The following is a 19,760-nucleotide window of genomic DNA, read 5'->3' on the forward strand; positions in this document are numbered from 1 at the left end:
AAATCTTTCAAGAGATGTGGTTTTTGAAATACACATATCAGGACTTTGATTATAATTTTAACTTCTGAAATCATTCAATGTGTCACCACTATGGTTATTGAAGCATTTGACCATCTGTTATTTAAGTTTCCTCAGGAAATGTTTTTTTAAATTTGTATGCCTAAGTATTGAAAAGAAGTCAAATATGCAGGTCAGCTGCTTGGCCTTATTTACTAAACTGGGTGTTACTGTCTGAATTTTACTGGTAAAACACTGTTTGTTAGAGGTACAAATATAGATATTTTAACCTTACCCAGCCTTCTTGAGTTCATGTTTCCCTCTTTCAGAGAAAACCATGTAAGTGTTCCCGCGCTAAAGATCTAATGCAAGCAATTTACTTGAGCAACATTCCAACCGAAGTAAGTAAGACCTGCTTGTGGGCTTTGGATTTCGTAGTAGTTGGAGTGGAGACATCATTTCTACAGTGAAACGCTACAAAGGTTTTGCAATGAAGGAGGCATTGGAGGAAATAAAAGGCAAAGATGGCTTTTTCGAAGTTGCATGAATGATTGTTACTCTTTTTAGGTTATTCATCCCTACCTTACCCAAGTCCTTTTATGTTCAGCAGTCTGCCTGTTTAATAATTTTTCTGACACTTGTTATAGAGCTGATTTAATAATCCTGGCAAAAGATCAGTTGCAGTCGATAAAAAACTCAAACTTACAGAACCAAAATCCTGATTATCAAATAGATCTTATGGCATTGCAGATTTCTTGTATTGTAAGATACAAACGGGAGGGGAAAAGTGTATGGCTTATTTTTTTTAAATCCAGCTTTGCATTTCCTTCCTTCCTTCCTGAGCACTCTTGTGTTAACAGAAACGCAGTAAAACAAACATTACTCAACCAACCTTTCTGCTCTGTGCAATAGCGTGAAGGCTGATTGCAGGAACAAGCAGAATATTTTCATCACAAAACAGGTACGTGTTTCTTTTTAAACATTTCATTCAATTTTTAAGTATTGCTGAAATTAGTCAGCTTAGTATTTCATATTAGTGCTTGGCTGGACTCACACAGATTAAATACCCGGCTTGCAGCACCTTGAACCTGGGAATGTTCCCCTCTAGCATATTAAATTGATTTGAAACAGAAATAGCCGTGGTGCTTTGTGGCCTTTCAGGCAAGGCTGCAATGGGGAAATAAAAAATTCCATTCTTTTGCACTTCACTTAAGTGAAAATAATCTTTAGGGTGGGGCAAATTAGGATGGATAAACCCACAGGGCCTAACAAAATCCCCTTTGGACCTCATACAGAAATTGCAGGGGGCCTGGCAGAGGTATTTAAAACATTTTAAGCATGGGTGAGGTGCTGGAACACCAGAGGATATCTAAAGTTGTTCCACTGTTTTATAAAAGGCTCTTAAGAATCAGGTGGGAAATTGTATAGTGCTGAGCTTGAGCTTTACCCATTAGTGGGTAAATTAGTGAAAGGTATTCTAAGTGACTAGATATATAAGTATTTGGATAGATAGGTTCTGATTAGGGATAATTAACATGGCTTTGTGTATGATAGGTTGTGTCTAACCAATCTTACAGAGTGTTTTTGAGGTGGTTCCCAGGAAAATTTATGACAACAAGGCATGGAAAAGAAGACATTGTGTGCATGGACTTTAGCAAGGCTTTGACAAGGTCCTGCATGGGAGGCTGATCAAGAAGGTTCAGTTGCTTGCCATTGAGGATGACATAGTAAATTGAATTCAAGACTAACTTTGCGGGAGTAGTCAAAAATTTGTAGCAGATGGTTGCCTCTCTGACTGGAGGCTTGTGACTAGTGATGTGCCACAGGGATCAGAGCTGGGGCCCTTGTTTGTCATCTATAGCAACGATCTGGTTGATAATGTAGAAAACTAGATCAGCAAATTTGCGGATTACACCAAGATTGCCGGTGTAGTGGACAGTGAGAAAAGCTGCCATAGCTTGCAGCAGAATCTGGACCAACTGGAAAAATAGTCTGGAAAAACTGAAGATGGAATTTAATGCAGGCAAGTGTGAGGTGTTGCACTTTGGCAGGATAAACCAGGGTTAGGACTTAGTGATCAGAAAGGCACTGAAGAGTGTGGCAGAACAGAGGGATCTGGGCATAAAGTTCCATAATTCCATGAAAAGGGTGTCACAGGTAGACAGGGTTGTATGGAGAGCTTTTGGCATAAAATCAGAGTATTGAGTTGCGATGCTATGTTGAAGTTGTATGAGACATTAGTAAGGCCAATTTGGAGTATTATGTGCAGTTTGGGTTACCTAGCTACAAGAAAAATATCAGTAAGATTGAAAAAGTAGAGAGAAATTTACAAGGATGTTGCTGGGACCTAAGTTGTAGGGGAAGGTTGAATATGTTATGACATTTTTCCCCTTGAAAGTGAGGGGAAATTTGATATAGGTCTGCAAAATTATAAGAGGCATAAGTAGGATAAATGCACACAAGCTTTTTTTTAACTGAGACTAGAACTAGAAGTTATAGGTTAAGGGTGAAAGGTGAAATATTTAAGGGAACCTGAGGGAGAGCTTCTTCACTCAGAAGGTTGTGTTGCCAACAGAAGTGGTGTGGTGGACACAAGTTCACTTGCAACAGTCTGGGTAAGCATGGGGGCTGTGATCCACATGCGGTTTGACATGGCAAGACAGAATAACAATTTGGCGTGGTCTAGATGGGCCGAAGGGTCTGTTTCTGTGCTGTAGTGATCTATGACTCTATGACCAGTAAGCACTCAGTAAGAAATAGTTTGGTTTGCTTTCATACTTGGCAATATAGAACTGGGACAATATTTGGACAAACTTCATGATTAGAGATTATTTCAGAGAATGTATTATTTGTTCATGCAACAATTAAAAGGATTAAATTAATCTTCATTTTGATGTTATGGGACATATCCTCTTTGAGTGTTGAATTTCATAGTAAATGTTCTTGTTTAGACTTCTTTCTACACCCTTGTTGCGCAGTAATGTACTGGATGTCATGGCTTTTAAGAATGTAGCAAGGCGATTCAGTCATCTGGGACTGTCGTGAATAATGGAAACAACCATTTATCCCCTTAACAAATAAGACTAATGAGTGCGAAAGGAGAGGAATGGCAGAGAGCCAACTGCTATGGCAAATCTATGATTCTGTGACAGAGAAAAATGATTGAAACCAGGTGCAGAAGTAGGGAGAATTAAATGCAACACACACAAGATGCTGGAGGAACTCAGCAGGTCAGGCTGCATCTATGGAAATGAATATTCAATGCTTTGGGCAGAGAGCATTCATCAAGACTGGAAAGGAAGGGGAGAAGCAAGAATAAGAAGTTTGGGAGGGGGATGGAGGAAAAGCAGTACAAGCTAGAAGGAGAAAAATGAAGCCAGGTACAATAGACGCCCACCCCACCCCACGACAGATTTGCAGATACAGTAATAAACATGAGAAATTCTGCAGGTGCTGGAAATCCAAACAAAATCACACACAAAATGCCAGAGGATCTCAACAGGTCTAGCTTGTACTCCTTCCCCTTCCCCATCCCCACCACCCTCCAGTTCTGATGAAGCAACTCCGCCTGAATCATTGACTGTTCAGTCATCGCCATAGATGCTGCCTGACCTGTTGGGTGATGCTGAATGAGATTCACTTTCTTGCAGGCATTCATGGGAAAATAAAGAAATGCAATTGAATTTATGAAAAACTGTAAATAACAAATGCTGAAAACAACCAATGTGCAAAAGAAGATTAGTCATGCAATAATAAAAAGAAGTAAATCAATAATACTGAGAACAAGAGTTGAAGAATCCTTGAAAGTGACTCGATAGGTTGTGGAGGCAGATCAGTTCAGTGGGTTCTGGAGCCTGATGGTTGTAGAGTAATAGCTGTTCCTGGATTTGGTGGTGTGGGACCTAAGGCCTCTGTACCTCCTGCCCAATGGAAATAGTGAGAAGAGAGCATGGCTCGGATGATAGGTGCCCTTGATAATGGATGCTGCTTTCGTGTGGCAGTGCTCCCTGTAAATGTGCTCAAAGAATGGGGGTGGAGGGGGAGATGTTGCTTGTGATGGACTGGCCTGTATCCATTACTATTGTAGAATTTTCCATTCCTAGGCATTGGTGCATTCATATGAGGCTCTGATACAACCAGTCAGGATACTCTCCACAGTGACTATATAGAGAACTGTCAATGTTTTTGATGACATGCCAAATCTGCACAAACTTCGAAAAAACTTATCTTTCCATGCATGGTCCATATCCCTCCACTGTCTACTTTTACTTGTTTCTACCTAATGCCTCTTAATTCTGCTATAACCTAGGAATGATCTCCCTTTCTATCCTAAACCACTGATGCTGAGCTATTGTGAATAGTTGGTATCTCAATGAACATTAAGAATGAAGAATGGAAAATTCTTGGTCTGTCTATCTTAGTTTCCAGTGCAGAGGTCACATGAACTGCAACTAGACATGTGGAGCTTGGGTTAGCAATAATTTGGATGCATTGCCTATTATTGTTCTACCAACAACCCAATTGCTTGCCACCAGAGACATCAATTCAATGATCCATTTTGTCTACTTCCTGGGATCCGCACTGTCACATAAACCCAACTTCACCCAACTTGATTCATTCTACATGATATCAAGAAATGACTTAAAATTCTGGCCATAGCTCAAGTTATAAGATCTGACAACATCCCATCTGTAGGACTGTAAGTTTGTGCTCCAGATGTGGCCAGTACGATCTGGTGAATGTCAGTGTTGTAGTTGGACTGTAATCAGTTTGGTTTTACCAGATCCTTGATCCAAGTGGCAGGTTGGGCGGCTATTTGATAGCTCCAGCTCCAGCGATCCAAGGTCAGTTCTGGTGTTGTCCATGGATGTAGTATAGAAGCATAAAAATATAATCAGATCATTTCCAAAAGCTGAAAGTAAATATGCCTAGTACTAAGTCTAACAGCTGACCTTCCCTAAAGTCATAGACTGCAGAACTATTTTTGGTTAAAATTACTTGTAACAAATATTCATTTCATCACACTCAGTGGCAATTTTATTCGGTACAGGAATGGAACCTAGTGTGGTCTTTTGCTGCTGTAGCACATCCACTTAAAAGTTTGACATGTGCATTCAGGGATGGTCTTCTGCACACCACATGGTTATTTGAGTTAATCTCGCTTTCCTGTCAACTTGAACCGGTCTGGCCGTACTCCCTGACCCCTCTCATTAACAAGGCGTTTTTGCTCACAGAACGGCCACTCACTGTTTTGTTTGTTGCACCAATCTCTGTAAACTCTAGAGACTGTTGTGTATGAAAATCCCAGGAGATTAGTGATTCTGAGATACACAAATCACCCCATCTGGCACCAACAATCATTCTACGGTGACAGTCACTTAGATCACATTTCTTTCACATTCTGATGCTTGTTGACTATGTTTGCATGCTTTTATTCATTGAATTGCTCCTCCATAATAAAGCAGCTACTGACTGCATATAAGACCATAAGATTCAGGAACAGAATTAGGTCATTTGGCCCATTGAGCCTGCTCCACAATTCCATCATGGCTGACCCATTTCCCTTCCAACCCCAATCTCCTGCCTTCTCCTTGTATCCCTTCATGTCCTAACTAATCAAGAATATATCAATCTCTGCCTTAACTATACCCAACACTTGGCCTCCACAGCTCCATGTGGCACAAATTCCACAGATTCATCACTCTCTGGCTAAAAAAATTCCTCCTTATCTCCGTTCTAAATGTCATTCTATTGTGAGGATGTGTCCTCAGGTCTTGGACTCCCCTATCACAGGAAACATCCTCTTTATATCCCTCTGTTTAGTCTTTCACCATTCGATAGGTTTCTATGTCTTCCTCATTCTTCTGGATTCCAGTGAATACAGGTCCAGAGCCATCAAACACTACACATTTGATGAGCCTTTCAATTCCAGAATCATTTTCATGAACCTCCTTTGAACCCCCTCCAATGTCAGCACATCCTTTCTTAGATAAGGGCCGAAAACTGCTCACAATACTCTGTGAGGTCGAGCCAGTGCTTTATAAAGCCAAACATTACATCCTTATTTTTATATTCTAGTCCTCTCGAAATGAAGACTAACATTGCATTTTCCTTCCTCACCACCGACTCACCTGCCAATTAACCTTTAGGGGATACTGCATGAGGACTCCCAAATCCCTTTGTGCCTCAGATTTTTGAATTTTCTCTCTATTTAGGAAATAGCCAGTGCTTTTATTTCTTCTATCAATGTGCATGACTATATTTGCCCTGACTTTGTATTCCATCTGCCACGTCTTTGCCTGTTCTTCTAATCTAAATCCGTCTGTAGCCTCTCTGCTTCCTCAAATCTACTTGCACCTCCACCTATCTTTGTATCATCAACAAACCTGGCCACAAAGTCATCAATTCCACCATCCAAATCATTGACGTAAAAAGAAGTAGTCCCAACACAGACCTCTGTGGAACACTACCAGACACCAGCAACCAGTCAGAAAAGGCTCCCTTTAAAAGGCCAATCAACCATTGGTCGATCCATGCTGGTATCTTTCCTGTATAACCATGGCCTCTTAACCTGTTAACATGTGCGGCAGCTTGTAAAACACCTTCTGAAAATGCAAGTACACAACATCCATTGATTCTCCTTTGCCTATACTACTTGTTATTTCTTCAAATAATTCCAACAGTTTTGTCAGGCAAGATTTTCCCGTGAGAAACCATGCTGACAATGGCCTATTTTTTCATGTGCTACCAAGTGCCCCAAAACCACATCCTTAACGCTCGACTGCACTATCTTCCACATTTGAGGTCAGGCTAATTGGTCTATAATTACCTTTCTTCTGACCCACCTACTTTTTGAAGAATGGAGTGACATTTTCAATTTTCCAGTCTTCCAGAACCAAGCCAGAATCCATTGATTCTTGAAAGGTCATTACTAATGCTTCTCAGCCACCTCTTTCAGAACCCTGGGGTGTAGAGCATCTGGTTCAGGTAATTTATCTACCTTCAGACCTTTCAGTTTGCCAAGCATCTTCTCCCTAGTAATGGCAACTTCAGTCACTTCTGCCTCCTGACATTCTTCAAACTTCAGGCTTACTGTTAGTGTCTTCCATAGTGAAGACTGATGTAAAATACTTATTCAGTTCATCCACCATTTCCTTGTCCCACATTCCTACCTCTCCAGTATCATTTTCCAGCAGTCCAGTATTTACTCTTGCCTCTCTTTTACACTTCTTGTACGTGAAGAAACTTTTGTATGCTCTTTAATATTACTGGCTAGCTTACCTTTGTATTCCATCTTTTCTTTCTGTTGGTTTTAAAAAACTTACCAATCCTCTAACCCCACTAATATTTATTCTATTATATGCCCTCTTTATCTTTTATGTTGACCTTGACTTCTATTGTCAGCCACGGTTTTGTCATCCTGCCTTTAGAGTCCTTTTTCTTTGGGATGTATCTATCCTGTGTTTCCAAATTGCTCCCAGAAATTCCAGCCGTTGCTGCTCTACTGTCCGTGTCCCCTTCCAATCAATCTTTTACAGTTCCTGTCTCATGCCTCTGTTGTTCTCCTCACTCCCCTGTAATGCTGATGCATCCTACTTTAGCTGCTCCTTCTCAAATTGCAGGGTGATTTCAATTATATGTAACCACTGTCCCCAAAGAGTTCCTTTACTTTGAGCTCTCTAATCAATTCCAGTTCATTGCACAACACCCAATCCAGAGTAGCTGATCCCCTAGTGGGCTCAACCATGAGCTGCTCTTAAGAGCCATCTCAAAGGCATTCTAGAAATTCCCCCACTTGGGATCCAGCACCAAACTGATTTCCCTACTCTACCTGAATATTGAAATCACCCACAACCATTTTACAATGGTAAAATTTTACATTTTACATTGCCCTTTTACAAGTATTTTCTATCTCCTTTTGTAATTTGTAGATCGCATCTTTATGACTGTTTGGAAGTTTGTATGTAGTCCCTCACTGGGTTTGTATGCAGATTTGGCTCATTAGCTGGCTCTGTTAACAGCCACATGACTTAGCGGTGTGAAGGCTACCTTTCACAAACAATATACGTCTAGGATTGGTACGATTTGGGGCACAACCAAACAGGAACGTCGTGATTTTCCAATTAAAGAAATCTCAATTTGAGCGAATGCGCTGTACATACTGCCCATACACAATTATCAGTCGACAAGAAATAATAGAATATACACCGCATACATTTATTTTAAAAGTTGATTTACTAATTTCAGCTTATCAAACAATTATTAAAAGAAAGAAAATTTTAAAAGTGAAGAAAGGGCCCATTACAGATAAAAACAGTCTAAACGTACACATGGCGTCGGATCTCATATTTTCCAAAAGCTGGGTATCACCATTACTCACAGCACGTTTTGCAAGAAAAAGGAATCAATGATAGAAAATTTTACCTGTGATTGGTGATGATAATTCAGTGCTGTGGGTAATGGTGATAATATTCAAATGAATTCCGTGATTTCAAAACCCTCAGCCCATTTATAAATGGCAGTAACATATCTCACACCTTCTCTCAAATCCACCATCCTGATTGACTGACACAACATTCCTAAATTGAACATCATAGCTCCTTATCTTTAGCCGAAGCCAAAACATTCTACCAGCAAGACACACTGCTTTTACAGAAACCTTTTAAATGAAACATACCACAGCACTAGTAGTAGAATCTTAGCCAGGGCGTAACATTCTACCACCCCACCCCCCACCACTATCAAAAATAGCCATGTCCTCGTGACTTTGGAAGTTATCAAACCATTATTAATAACACAGTATTCAAATAAATTCCATGATTTCAAAACCCTCAGCCTAATTGTAAATGGCAATAACATATCTCACTAGGGGGTGAGAACGCTCTGTTTCCCTGGTGTGTCATATGGCAGCCTATCCGGGGGTTTCCTGACTCTCTGAGTTCCTCATCTCAACTTCAGCTTCAGCCACTCTTTGTGACCTTTTCTGTCTACTTTGAGATGCCTCTCCCCGTCCACTACTAGTGCTCCCTATTACATCTGAGTCAGTGTTGGGAGATTCAAGAATCTCTTCATCAATTCTTAGGGAGTTTGCGTAAGGTAACATAAACCACAAACCTAGTTCCTCATCCTGAGTCCACAAAGCATTCAGTGGTTCCGTCCATTTTGGTTCTTTCCACTGATTGCTTTTCTATTCTCCTCCTCCTGTGCAGAGTTCTCCTCCTAAGTGTAGGCTCCATGTCAGGATCTGGGTCTATACTTATCTCCTGCTCTAGGGGAAAAAGGTGATTCTGATGGAGAATTTTGATCAGACCATTTCCATATTCTGGCTTCACCTGGAAAACTGGCACATATAGCATCTGGCTCCCTATTATACAGTATAAGGCATAGACACCCGACAGTCGGCCAACTTATGCTTCGCTGGTAGCACCAAATTTCTTATTAAAACTCTGTCTCCAGGCATCAGTTCAGAGAACCTAATCCTTTGATCATGTACGAGGAAATCTGTGAATGCTGGAAATTCAAACAACAACACACACAAAATGCTGGTGGACACAGCAGGCCAGGCAGCATCTATAGGGAGAAGCGCTGTTGACGTTTCGGGCCGAGACCCTTTGTCATATCTCCTTTTGTTTCTTTGATTCTGCTTGGTAGCAGAAACTGCTGCTAGCTCATAAGCCTTTTGCAGTTCTTATGTCAGGCACATACTTGAGACACATCTTCTGTGGCAAGGCTTCACTTCTAGCTCCAAAACAGAGATCTACAGATAATCTCACTTCACACCCGAACATCAAATAGTATGGTGAGTATCCGATAACTTCATTCTGTGTACAGTTGTAGCAGTGGAGAAAAAAGCTCAATATGCTGAGTCCATTTGTTCTTTTTTGTTGATATCAAGAGTTCCAAGTATGTCTTAACAATGTCCAATTGAACTTTTTAGGCTGGGGATTTCCCAAAGGGTGATAGGGTGTGGTCCTCAATTTCTCGACTCTGAGCATGCTCAGTAACTCATGTTTGACCCAACTCTCACAAGCCCTTCTCTGGTCACTCTGTACTCCTCTTGGAAGACCATAATGAACAAAATACTTCTCCCATAACAGCTTGACAACTGTGGATGCCCTCTAATCCTTTGTGGGGAAGGCTTGAGCATATCTGGTGTAGTGATCAGTGATGACCAAGACATTCGCAGTGTTGCTGGAATCAGGTTCTATGGAAAGGAAATCCATACACACTAAATCAAGTGGTCCTGCACTAAATAAGATAATGGAGCAACACTCGTAGGCTGTGCCTTCCTCCAAATACATCAGATGCACGACTTACAGTACTCTTGAACCTCAGGCTTCATTCGGAGCCAATAGAACCAATCTCGGATCAATCTGTAGGTCTCAGATCAAACCACAAATGACCTGAATCATCATGAAGTGATTTCAACACAATCCTCCGATGTTTCTCATGCAAAACCAACTGGGAACACCGTGGTCTGTCAGGAAGAGATGTGGCCCTGTATAAAACTTGGTTCCTCAACTCCAGTTTGTCCCATTCTCTTATCAATAGGGGTATGGAAGGCTGTTTCATCTTTTCAGCTTGGGCCATCTCCCCTTCTGCAACAGATGACCAAATAGCATCTATACAAGTATTGTTTCACTGGGCTGCTGCCAATTCTGCAGGGCTCAAGGTGGGCAACTGCTTTGTATCCAAAGCGGTCAAGTTGCAATAAGCTTGTGGAATGGCACAACCAGAAGCTCCCAAATGATCCACAGCTCTATCATGCCCAAGCCTTGCCACTGATTTCCCCACTGTCGAAAACTGGCACATTGCTTTAACACCAGAGGCAAGAACACTCCCACTCTCCATCCATATCCAGCACCTCATACAAATGTCGGGACAACACATCTACACCAATGTTCCGGCCCTCCGGCCGATACTTCAGGCTGAAATCATAAGCAGACCAATGATGACCTATGGCATTCAACCTCACCGAGGTCAGGATATAAGCCAATGAATTGTTGTCCATCCTCACTTCGAACTTGGCACCATATACAGGTTTCCCCCGCAATCCGAAGGTAGAGTGTTCCAATGAAACCGTTTGTAATCCGAAATGTCATAAAGCGAAGAAGCAATTACCATTAATTTATAAGGGAAAAATTGTTGAGCGTTCCCAGACCCAAAAAAAACCTACCAAATCAAAGCAAATAACACATAAAACCTAAAAATAACACTAACATATAGTAAAAGCAGGAATTATATGATAAATTTACACCCTATATAAAGTAGAAATATGGTAGGTAGGTAGTTTCACTTATCAAACTCGGGAAGGCAGTGAGCCAAAATCGATTTGGAGAAAAAATATCAGCACGTACATGCATACTTATGCCCATGTGTGTGCACGTACACGCGTGCGCAAACAACTGCCCGCACAAGGCTTCACAGCCATTGTAGTCTTTCTCAGAGTAAACACACGTATAAAGCGGGTGTCTTTTTTTCGTAAAAGTGAAAATCCTCTTTGGTTAGCGAAAACAGGTACTAATGTAAGTCTTTCGTAACAGCAAGTTGTCGTAAAGATAATGTTCCAAAAGCAGGGCCACCTGTAGATAATCACCATCACAGCCCACTTCAATGCCAGAAACTCCAGTTTGTGCATAGGGTAGTTTCGTTTGGAGGGTGTCAGACTCTTTCTGACAAATACAATAGGTTTCAACCCTTTGCCCAGGTCCTGATATAGAACACTCCCTAAACCCTCACGGCTGGTGTCGGTATGCAGTACATACAGCAATGAGCGGTTTGCCGAGGCCAACGTAGGTGCTTTAGTCAGCAATTCTTTCAGTATCAGAAAGGCCTTTTCACATTTTGCATCCCATCTTTCTCCGAAAGGCTCCGAAGGGCAAAGATGAACTTTATCTTCTTCCCCTTTCGTTCTCACTTTCTTCCCTATGGCAGGGTAACCAGACAGAAGCTGATTCAAAGGTGGCTTACTTTGGAGTAGTCCTTCACAACTCTCCAGTAGGACCCACAGAATCCAAGGAATGAGCATAGGACTCTCACTTGTTTTGGGCCTTGTCCATGTGGTCACCACATCTATCTTTGACAGATCAGTAACTACTCCATTCCCTGAGACTATGTGCCTGACTTAGTAGACTGATGTCTCACGGAATTGGCCCTTGTCCAGTGACAGTTTTAACACTTCAGTGTCTAAGTGGTTTAGCACATTCAGTAGTCTCGACTCATGCTCCTCCAGTATGGACCTGAACGCTATGACATCATCCAAGTACACCAGTACCTCATGCAAATTCATGTCCATAACTATCTTCTCCATGACAAGTTGGAAAGTAGCCTATGCTCCTGATATGACCTGGGGCATTCTTTCAAACTGAAAGAATCCAAATGAACATATAAATGCTGTCTTCTCTTTATTGGCTTCATTCATGTGTATCTGATAATACTCACTGTTGAGGTCCAGCACACTGAACCACTTTGCTCCACTCAGGCAGGCCAATACATCCTTGATCTGAGGAACAGTATATTGGTCAGGGACCGTATGTGGATTCAGTGTCCGATCCTCAACACACCTTTGTACCTTCCCATTCTTCTTCCTCACCACCACTATGGATGACACATAGGGACTCCTTGACTCAGTGTTAATTCGAGTTTCCTTCAGTTTCAGCAGAAGCTGCCGAACATCTTCCACCTCCACTGGTGCTAATCATCGAGACCTTTCTCTGAAAGGGATGTACACTGTCACTCAGATGTTGTGACAAGTATGCTTGGAGTAACCCACATCAAACTCGTCAGTGGAAAAGACATCTTCAAACCCAGCATCTTCTCCATTAGTCTCCTTTTCCATCCCCTGGATACCGAGGAGTTACCAAAGTTGACTGACTTGGCTTTTAAACTTTCTAATCCAGGAGATTGTCTCTCTCCCAGTTTTCTCACTGGAAACTGGGCATTACGGCCACTGGGAAAAGATGTGCCATTGGCATCCCATCTCTGACAGTGACCTCTCTTTCCAAGGTGTTCCTGACAATCACTGTCATCCTGTTTACATGTACAGCCAATGGTTTCTGCAGCTCAGGTCTCACCAGCACCCAAGCAAGTAAGCGTGACTCCTCTTCATGATCCTCTGGATCCACCAAGAAATCCTTGTCATCAGGCATACTGGGGAATTTTGGGGATTCCCGTCACTCTAGCTACTTCCCCAGGACCTAACACACCAGTTTTGGCTGAATATACCACATAGTTCCTTATTTATGCTCATCATCCTGCTTAGAAGGAACTTGCCCCTTGTCAAAAACAGCTCTGAACTCTTAGTGAATGGACAAGGTTTTCAAAAAATTCCCTCCGTTTCTCTCCTTGCAGGCTCCCCTGAGCCTTCTCACAATGATTTCCACAATAATGGAAGCTTCATGATTTTCAGCTGGATCTGGACAGACGAACCCTAGATTATCAAGGGCTTTAGCTACTCCAACATCTGCTTCTGAGAACTCCAGCTGCAATGACAAGTAACTATTCATATGGGTAATCATCAGTACTAAGGCCCCAGATTTCTAGGGCATCAATGGTAAATGCGTCAAATATCGGTTGTAAAGTGATCTGTAGAGTAGTAACCTAAGAACCTGTGTCAATTATGGCTCTAGCATAAACAGTCTCAACCCATTTGGATACAGTCAAGCTTGGTCCCACTAAGCTTTCAGGAAAAGTGTTCTGCACTTTAGTGTTTTCCTTGATACATTAATTGGAATGTGTTTTCTCTGAGATGTCAAACCATTCCTCTTACTGGCTCTCTCCAAAGTTTCCCAAATTCCTTTTCTGTTTAAATAACCATTGGGTTACTTACCAAAGGTTTTCCTGTCCTTCACACTCCTTCCTCACCACAGTTGTAACAAAGTACTAGTCACTTCTCTCATCAAGTGACCCCTGTCAGTAGCAGCCCATGTTTAATACGTCCTACAGGTGTGTCAGCTTTCCTATTGGGCCTGTTATGTTTGGTGGCAGCACTAACCGACATCAACCAAAACACCTTGGCTTGCAGATTTTTCACTACATCATCAGAGAACACTTGAGTGGCATCAGAGGACACTTTAGCGACAGAGGCTACAGCTGAGGACTTGACCCTGCAGTTGGTAGCCTCCCACTCCTCCATTGTAAGTTCCTCCACTCTTACTTCTCCGATCAGCTCAACAAATGAGGGAGGGGGATGCGTCTAATGAGACATTCAAATGCTTAAAGCAATCTTGTCGCATGACAGCACACCCTCCACAACTCTTTCCATCCTTAATCGATTTATCCCAGCCCAAAGAGTGGTCCCTTTAGAGCAGAAGCAATGCAGCTGTCTTTGTAGCCTGAAAATTTAGGTTGGTATTTTCTCCCCTTACTCCTGGAATATGTGCCTGAACCTCATCATAAGGTTCTGAAGGAAGTAGCTGGAGAGATTGCAGAGGCATTACCGATGATTTTTCAAGAATCAGTAGATTCTGGCATTGTACCAGATGACTGGAAAATTGCAAATGCTACTCTGCTATTTAAGAAGGGTGGGAGGCAGCGGGAAGGAAACTATAGACCTGTTAGCCTGACATCAGTAGCTGGGAAGTTGTTGGAATTGATTGTTAGGCATGAGATTACAGAGTACTGGAGGCACATGACAAGATAGGCCAAAGCCAGCATGGTTTCCTGAAAGGAAAATCCTGCCTGACAAACTTACTCAATTCTTTGAGGAACTTTCAAGTAGGGTAGACAGAGGAGATGCAGTAGATGTGGTGTACTTGGATTTTCAGAAGACATTTAAGAAGGTGCTGCACATGAGGCTGCTTAGCAAGATAAGAGCCCATGAAATTACAGGGGAGTTACTAGCATGCATGGAGCATTGGCAGAAGGCAGAGAGTGGGAATAAAGGGATCCTACTCTGGCTGGCTGCCGGTTATCAGTGTAGTTCCACAGGGGTCTGTGTTGGGACGGCTGCTTTTTAGATGTATGTCAATGATTTGGACTATGGGATTAATGGATTTCTGGCAAAATTTGCTGATGATACAAAGATAGGTGGAGGAGTGGGTAGTGTTGAGGAAACAGAGAGCCTGCAGATAGACTTAGATAGTTTAGGGGGATGGGCAAAGAAATGGCAAATGAAATACAATGTTGGAAAGTGTATGGTCATGCACTTTGATGGAAGAAATAAATGGGCAGACTATTATAGATGGGGGGAATGCAGAGATGCAAAGGGACTTTGTGCAGGATACCCTAAAGGTTAACCTACAGGTTGAGTCAGTGGTTAAGAAGGCAAATGCATTGTTGGCATTCATTTCTAGAGCTATAGAATATAAGAGCAAGAATGTGATGTTGAGGCTTTATAAGGCACTTGTGAGACCACACTTGGAGTATTGTGTGTAGTTTGGGGCGCCTTAGTTTAGAAAGGATATACTGACATTGGAGGGGTTCAGAGAAGATTCACAAGAATTATTCCAGAAATGAAAGGGTTACTGTATGAGGAACATCTGGCAGCTCTTGGGCTGTATTCCCTGAAGCTCAGGAGAATGAGGGGGATCTCATAGAAACATTCCGCATGTTAAAAGGCCTGAACAGATTAGAAATGGCAAAGTTATTTCCCTTGGTAGGGGATTCTAGGACAAGAGGACTTGACTCCAGGATTGAAGGACATCCTTTTAGAACTGAGATGTGGAGGAATTACTTTAGTCAGGGGGTGGTAAATCTGTGGAATTTGTTGCCATGAGTTGCTGTGGAGGCCAAGTCATTGGCAGAGATAGATAGGTTCTTGATTAGCCAGGGTATCAAAGGGTATGGAGAGAAGGCAGAGGAGTGGGGATGACTGGAGGAATTGGATCAGCCCAGGATTGAAAGGTGGAGCAGAGTCGATGGGCCAAATTTCCTACTTCTGATCCTATGTCTTATGGTCTTATGGTCTTATAAGCTCTGTTGGGCTGTCTGTTGAACGAAAAACTTTTCCTGATGCTTGCATGTGGCCCATGGACGTGACTGATGAGTTCTCTGCCTTTAAGGACCTCAGCAGCTTGACGTTTTAGATTCTCTACCAGCTGCTGTGTTTTCATTTGATCTGAGTACTGCCACTCATCCAGTAACTGAGAAGTCTGCTCCACCCAGGTCTCATATTCCTCTTCCCCATCGGGGATGGCCGCGACTCCAAAGAATGTTCTCAGCCTACAATAACTTTGGCTCTCCATGAGTACATTTGGGCATTTATCTGCCAGTGATGTAATTGCTGAATCCAGCTCAGTTTCCGTCATCCACTGAAGGATCCATTAGACCTTTCACATGAGAGAACTCCTTCCCCTCACATCACAGAAATGAAAACTAGTCTGTAACGTCCTCATCCTTAGCTACTTGCCCCACTTCTCTAAAAATATGGACTGCCCATGGCCTCTATAGGTGCCCCTACCCTATCAGGCAACACAACTTCAGTCATAACACTGCTAGTCAGGACTAACATGACATCTTTACCTGCCAATTGATCAAACCGCCATTCAATCAACCTAACTTTACCCACTGTTTATACAAAACTCAGCTCTCTGGCAGCTCTTCGGGGCTTCAGATTGAATCCTACGGCTATCTATTCTGATTTCTCTTCCCTGTATCTCCCAACCTTTTCTGTGTACTTTATGCATTCATAAATTAAGCCTTCAGTCATATATTCATCACCCTTTTCAATTTTGTCCTCCTTTAAGGCTTTAAGGTAAGGGGAGGGAAGTTCAAGGGGGATATTAGACGAAGGTTTTTCACTCAGAGAGTGGTTGGTGCGTGGAATGCACTGCCTGAGTCTGTGGTGGAGGCAGATGCACTAGTGAAGTTTAAGAGACTACCAGACAGGTATATGGAGGAATTTAAGGTGTGGGGTTATATGGGAGGCAGGGTTTGATGGTCGGCACAACATTGTGGGCCGAAAGGCCTGTAATGTGCTGTACTATTCTATGTTCTATTATGTTTTTTTTTAACATTGCAACTCACCCCATTGACTGCCATTTTGCCCTATCATCAGCCTTTCCTTGCTTACAGTCTCACTACAGATAGCCTCTGTTGTAAGCCAGCTACCCCACCCTCAGCCCTATCACTTCAGTTCCCATCTCCCTACCAAATTAGTTTAAATTCTCCTAAACGGCTCTAGAAAGCCTGCCCATAAGGATATTGGTCCCCCTGGGGTCGGGATGTAACCCTTTCCTTTTGTACAGGTCATACATTCCCCAGAAGAGATTCCAATGATCCAGAAATCTGAAGCCCTGCCCCTGCAACAGTTCCTCAGCCAATCATTCACCTGCCAGATCATCCTATTCTTACTCTTACTGATGGGTGGCACAGGCAATCCAGAGATTACTACCCTGGAGGTCCTGCTTTCAGCTTTCTACCTAGTTCTCTAAAATCTCTCTTCAAGACTTCCTACCTATTAGTGCCAATATGTACCAAGGCTTCTCGCTCTCCTTTAGAATGCTGTGGACCCAGTCTGAGACATCTCTGACCACGGCACCTGGGAGGCAACACACATAGAAAACCCACAGCATAATACAGGACCTTCGGCCCACAAAGTTGTGCCTAACATGTCCCTACCTTAGAAATTACTAGGGTTACCCATAGCCCTCTATTTTCCTACATACCATCCAAGTGTTTCTAGCACATTCACAGGATCTCATCTCTGTTCCTCTAACTATGAAATCTCCGATCACTACTGTAGCCCTCTTCACCTCTCTTCTATTCTGACCCCCAACGCTAGAGTCAGTGTCAGGGACCCTCTCACTGCATCTCCCTATGTTAAGTCATGTCCCTCAACTGTATCCAAAGTAGTATACTTATTATTAAGGGGATCAGCCACAGGGGTATTCTGCACTGGCTGCCCATGTCCCTTCCTGGTTAGTTTAATCAATATTCAAATTCAAAACCAGATTCTCGAGCAAGGCATTCAAAATTTGCATAGCTCACCTAAGCAACTGTCCAAAGTATGCAGAACATAACTGGAATAACCAGTCTGTTGAAATTTGGTCAAGGGTAGGTTTTTCCAAAATTTATCATGCTACTTCATCAACCCTGTAAGGTAAACAAGTTTATATATGCTTGTGTATTGACACTTTTTTTCAGAAGGCAGTGAGATCTGAAAAATTATACTGAAGCTGGTCGGTACATTCTAGGCAACTGAGAAAATAGCAGAGGTAAGAGTCAATTCCTTTCCTGTTTACAGAGCAAACAAACTTATTAACCTTTGTGCATTATCAAAGGAGTGAGGTGCTTATAAAAGGTTCATTTCCCAATCATTTGAAGCTAGTCTATGATTTCCTGTAGCCCAGATTACTGCGTTACCACCAATGGCTTTGCAGAGGGAGTACTAATGCAAAATGATAAGGCTTCTTTTGATTTTGGCTTCAGTAATGAAACAGAGGCATCCTCGACTTGCACGTGAGCTGCCTGGGCTCCATTGGACTGTAGCTGAAAATGATTGTAGGATGGTGAGTGCTGAGACAAGCTACAGCTGTCCGCACTCACTCTGCACAGCAATTATCATACTTTAGCACCCAGCCAGCACTAATCACACCATCAGCTGCCTTGTCACAACTCTGTAAGGAGCTTGTTCCAGTTCAAGTCAATCTGTTGCTTCTGAAGGAGATGTGCAGTTGGCTGCGGCAGATGGCAGGTGGTATTTTGGAAGTAATTACACCCACAGGAGAGCAGATTCTATGACTTTGGAACACAATGCTTGAAGCCTAGATAGAAAGAGATATCCTTTAACTGCAGAAAGGGTTGGGGTATGGCCAAAGAGCTGGTGAAGGGGCAGTGGGCAGATACAGCTAAGTCTTTGTTCCGCCTGTTGAGCTGCATTCAAAAACGAAGAGCTCCTGAAGCACTCACATCTGGAAGCAAAATCTATCGCAGAAAAGTCCCAAGGTCAGCTCACAGAACGTTGCTACCTGTAACTTTAGCAGTTTAAAATTATACCAGCCCCAAACTAACTGACTCAGGCTTGCACGCAATGGAAATTGATCATCAGTCAGCTTGGAAATTGATTAAGTATTTTCTTACTGCGTAGTTAACGGGATAGAGTTTGTATGGTAGTCTTTCCTAACATACATTTCTTGGACTTCTGTGTGTGCTCAACAAATGGACTTAGCTACATTACTGAGCTCGATTTTGGCAATCCTTGGCAATGGATCATCATTATATGCCCCATGACCTCACACTGTTTAATCTACATAGTCCAATATGCACTAACTGACAGCATGACTCAGAAGATAAGTAGCTATTCCATCTGTGTAGCCTGCAGCCTGGTGGCATGAATACCGATTTCTCCTTAAGGTAAACAAAACTCACTCCTTCCCCCTCTTCTATCCCCCACTCTGGACTCTTTACTCTTCTCACCTGCCTATCACCTTCCCCTGGGTCCACCTGCTCCTTCCCTTACTCCTATGGTCCACTCTCCTCTCCCATCAAATTCTTTTCTCTCCAGCCTTTTGCCTCTCGTATCCACTTGGCTTCACCTATTGCCTTCTAGCTGGTCCTCCTTCCCCTCTCTCTAACTTTTCCCTTTCTGGCATCTTCTCTTTTCCGTTCCAGTCCTGAAGAAGGGTCTCAATCCGAAATGACGATGGTTTATTCCTTTCTATAGATGCAGACTCGTCTGAGTTCCTCCAGCATTTTGGGTGTGTAGCTTAGTACATTGTCTGTTGTTTAGGACCCTGAATCTAAAGCAGGAAGTGAAGGGTAAAAACAAAATGAAATAGAAAAGAAAAGTGAAAGAGAGAAAGCAATAAAAGGTGTTAATTATA

At 42.4% G+C, this 19,760-nt stretch overlaps 1 protein-coding gene across 7 annotated transcripts in view; it reads left to right on the plus strand.

Moving 5' to 3' along the window:
• The first annotated feature begins 383 nt into the window (after nt 1–383).
• Nucleotides 384–19,760, plus strand: part of plekhf1 (pleckstrin homology domain containing, family F (with FYVE domain) member 1) — a 29,952-nt gene continuing 10,575 nt past the window's right edge. For 2 of the 7 annotated variants that reach the window (XM_059992944.1, XM_059992948.1), the window contains exons 1-2: nt 823–958; nt 18,082–18,152. The gene's annotated coding sequence lies outside the window, so the exon portion shown is untranslated. Of the gene's footprint in view, nt 399–822; nt 959–14,020; nt 14,133–18,081; nt 18,153–19,250; nt 19,291–19,760 lie in introns of those variants that run through there. The other 5 variants (XM_059992945.1, XM_059992946.1, XM_059992947.1 and 2 more) reach the window with 5 other exon arrangements.

The sequence above is a fragment of the Hypanus sabinus genome, chromosome 17, assembly GCF_030144855.1.
Source record: "Hypanus sabinus isolate sHypSab1 chromosome 17, sHypSab1.hap1, whole genome shotgun sequence".
NCBI classification, from domain to species: Eukaryota; Metazoa; Chordata; class Chondrichthyes; order Myliobatiformes; family Dasyatidae; genus Hypanus; species Hypanus sabinus.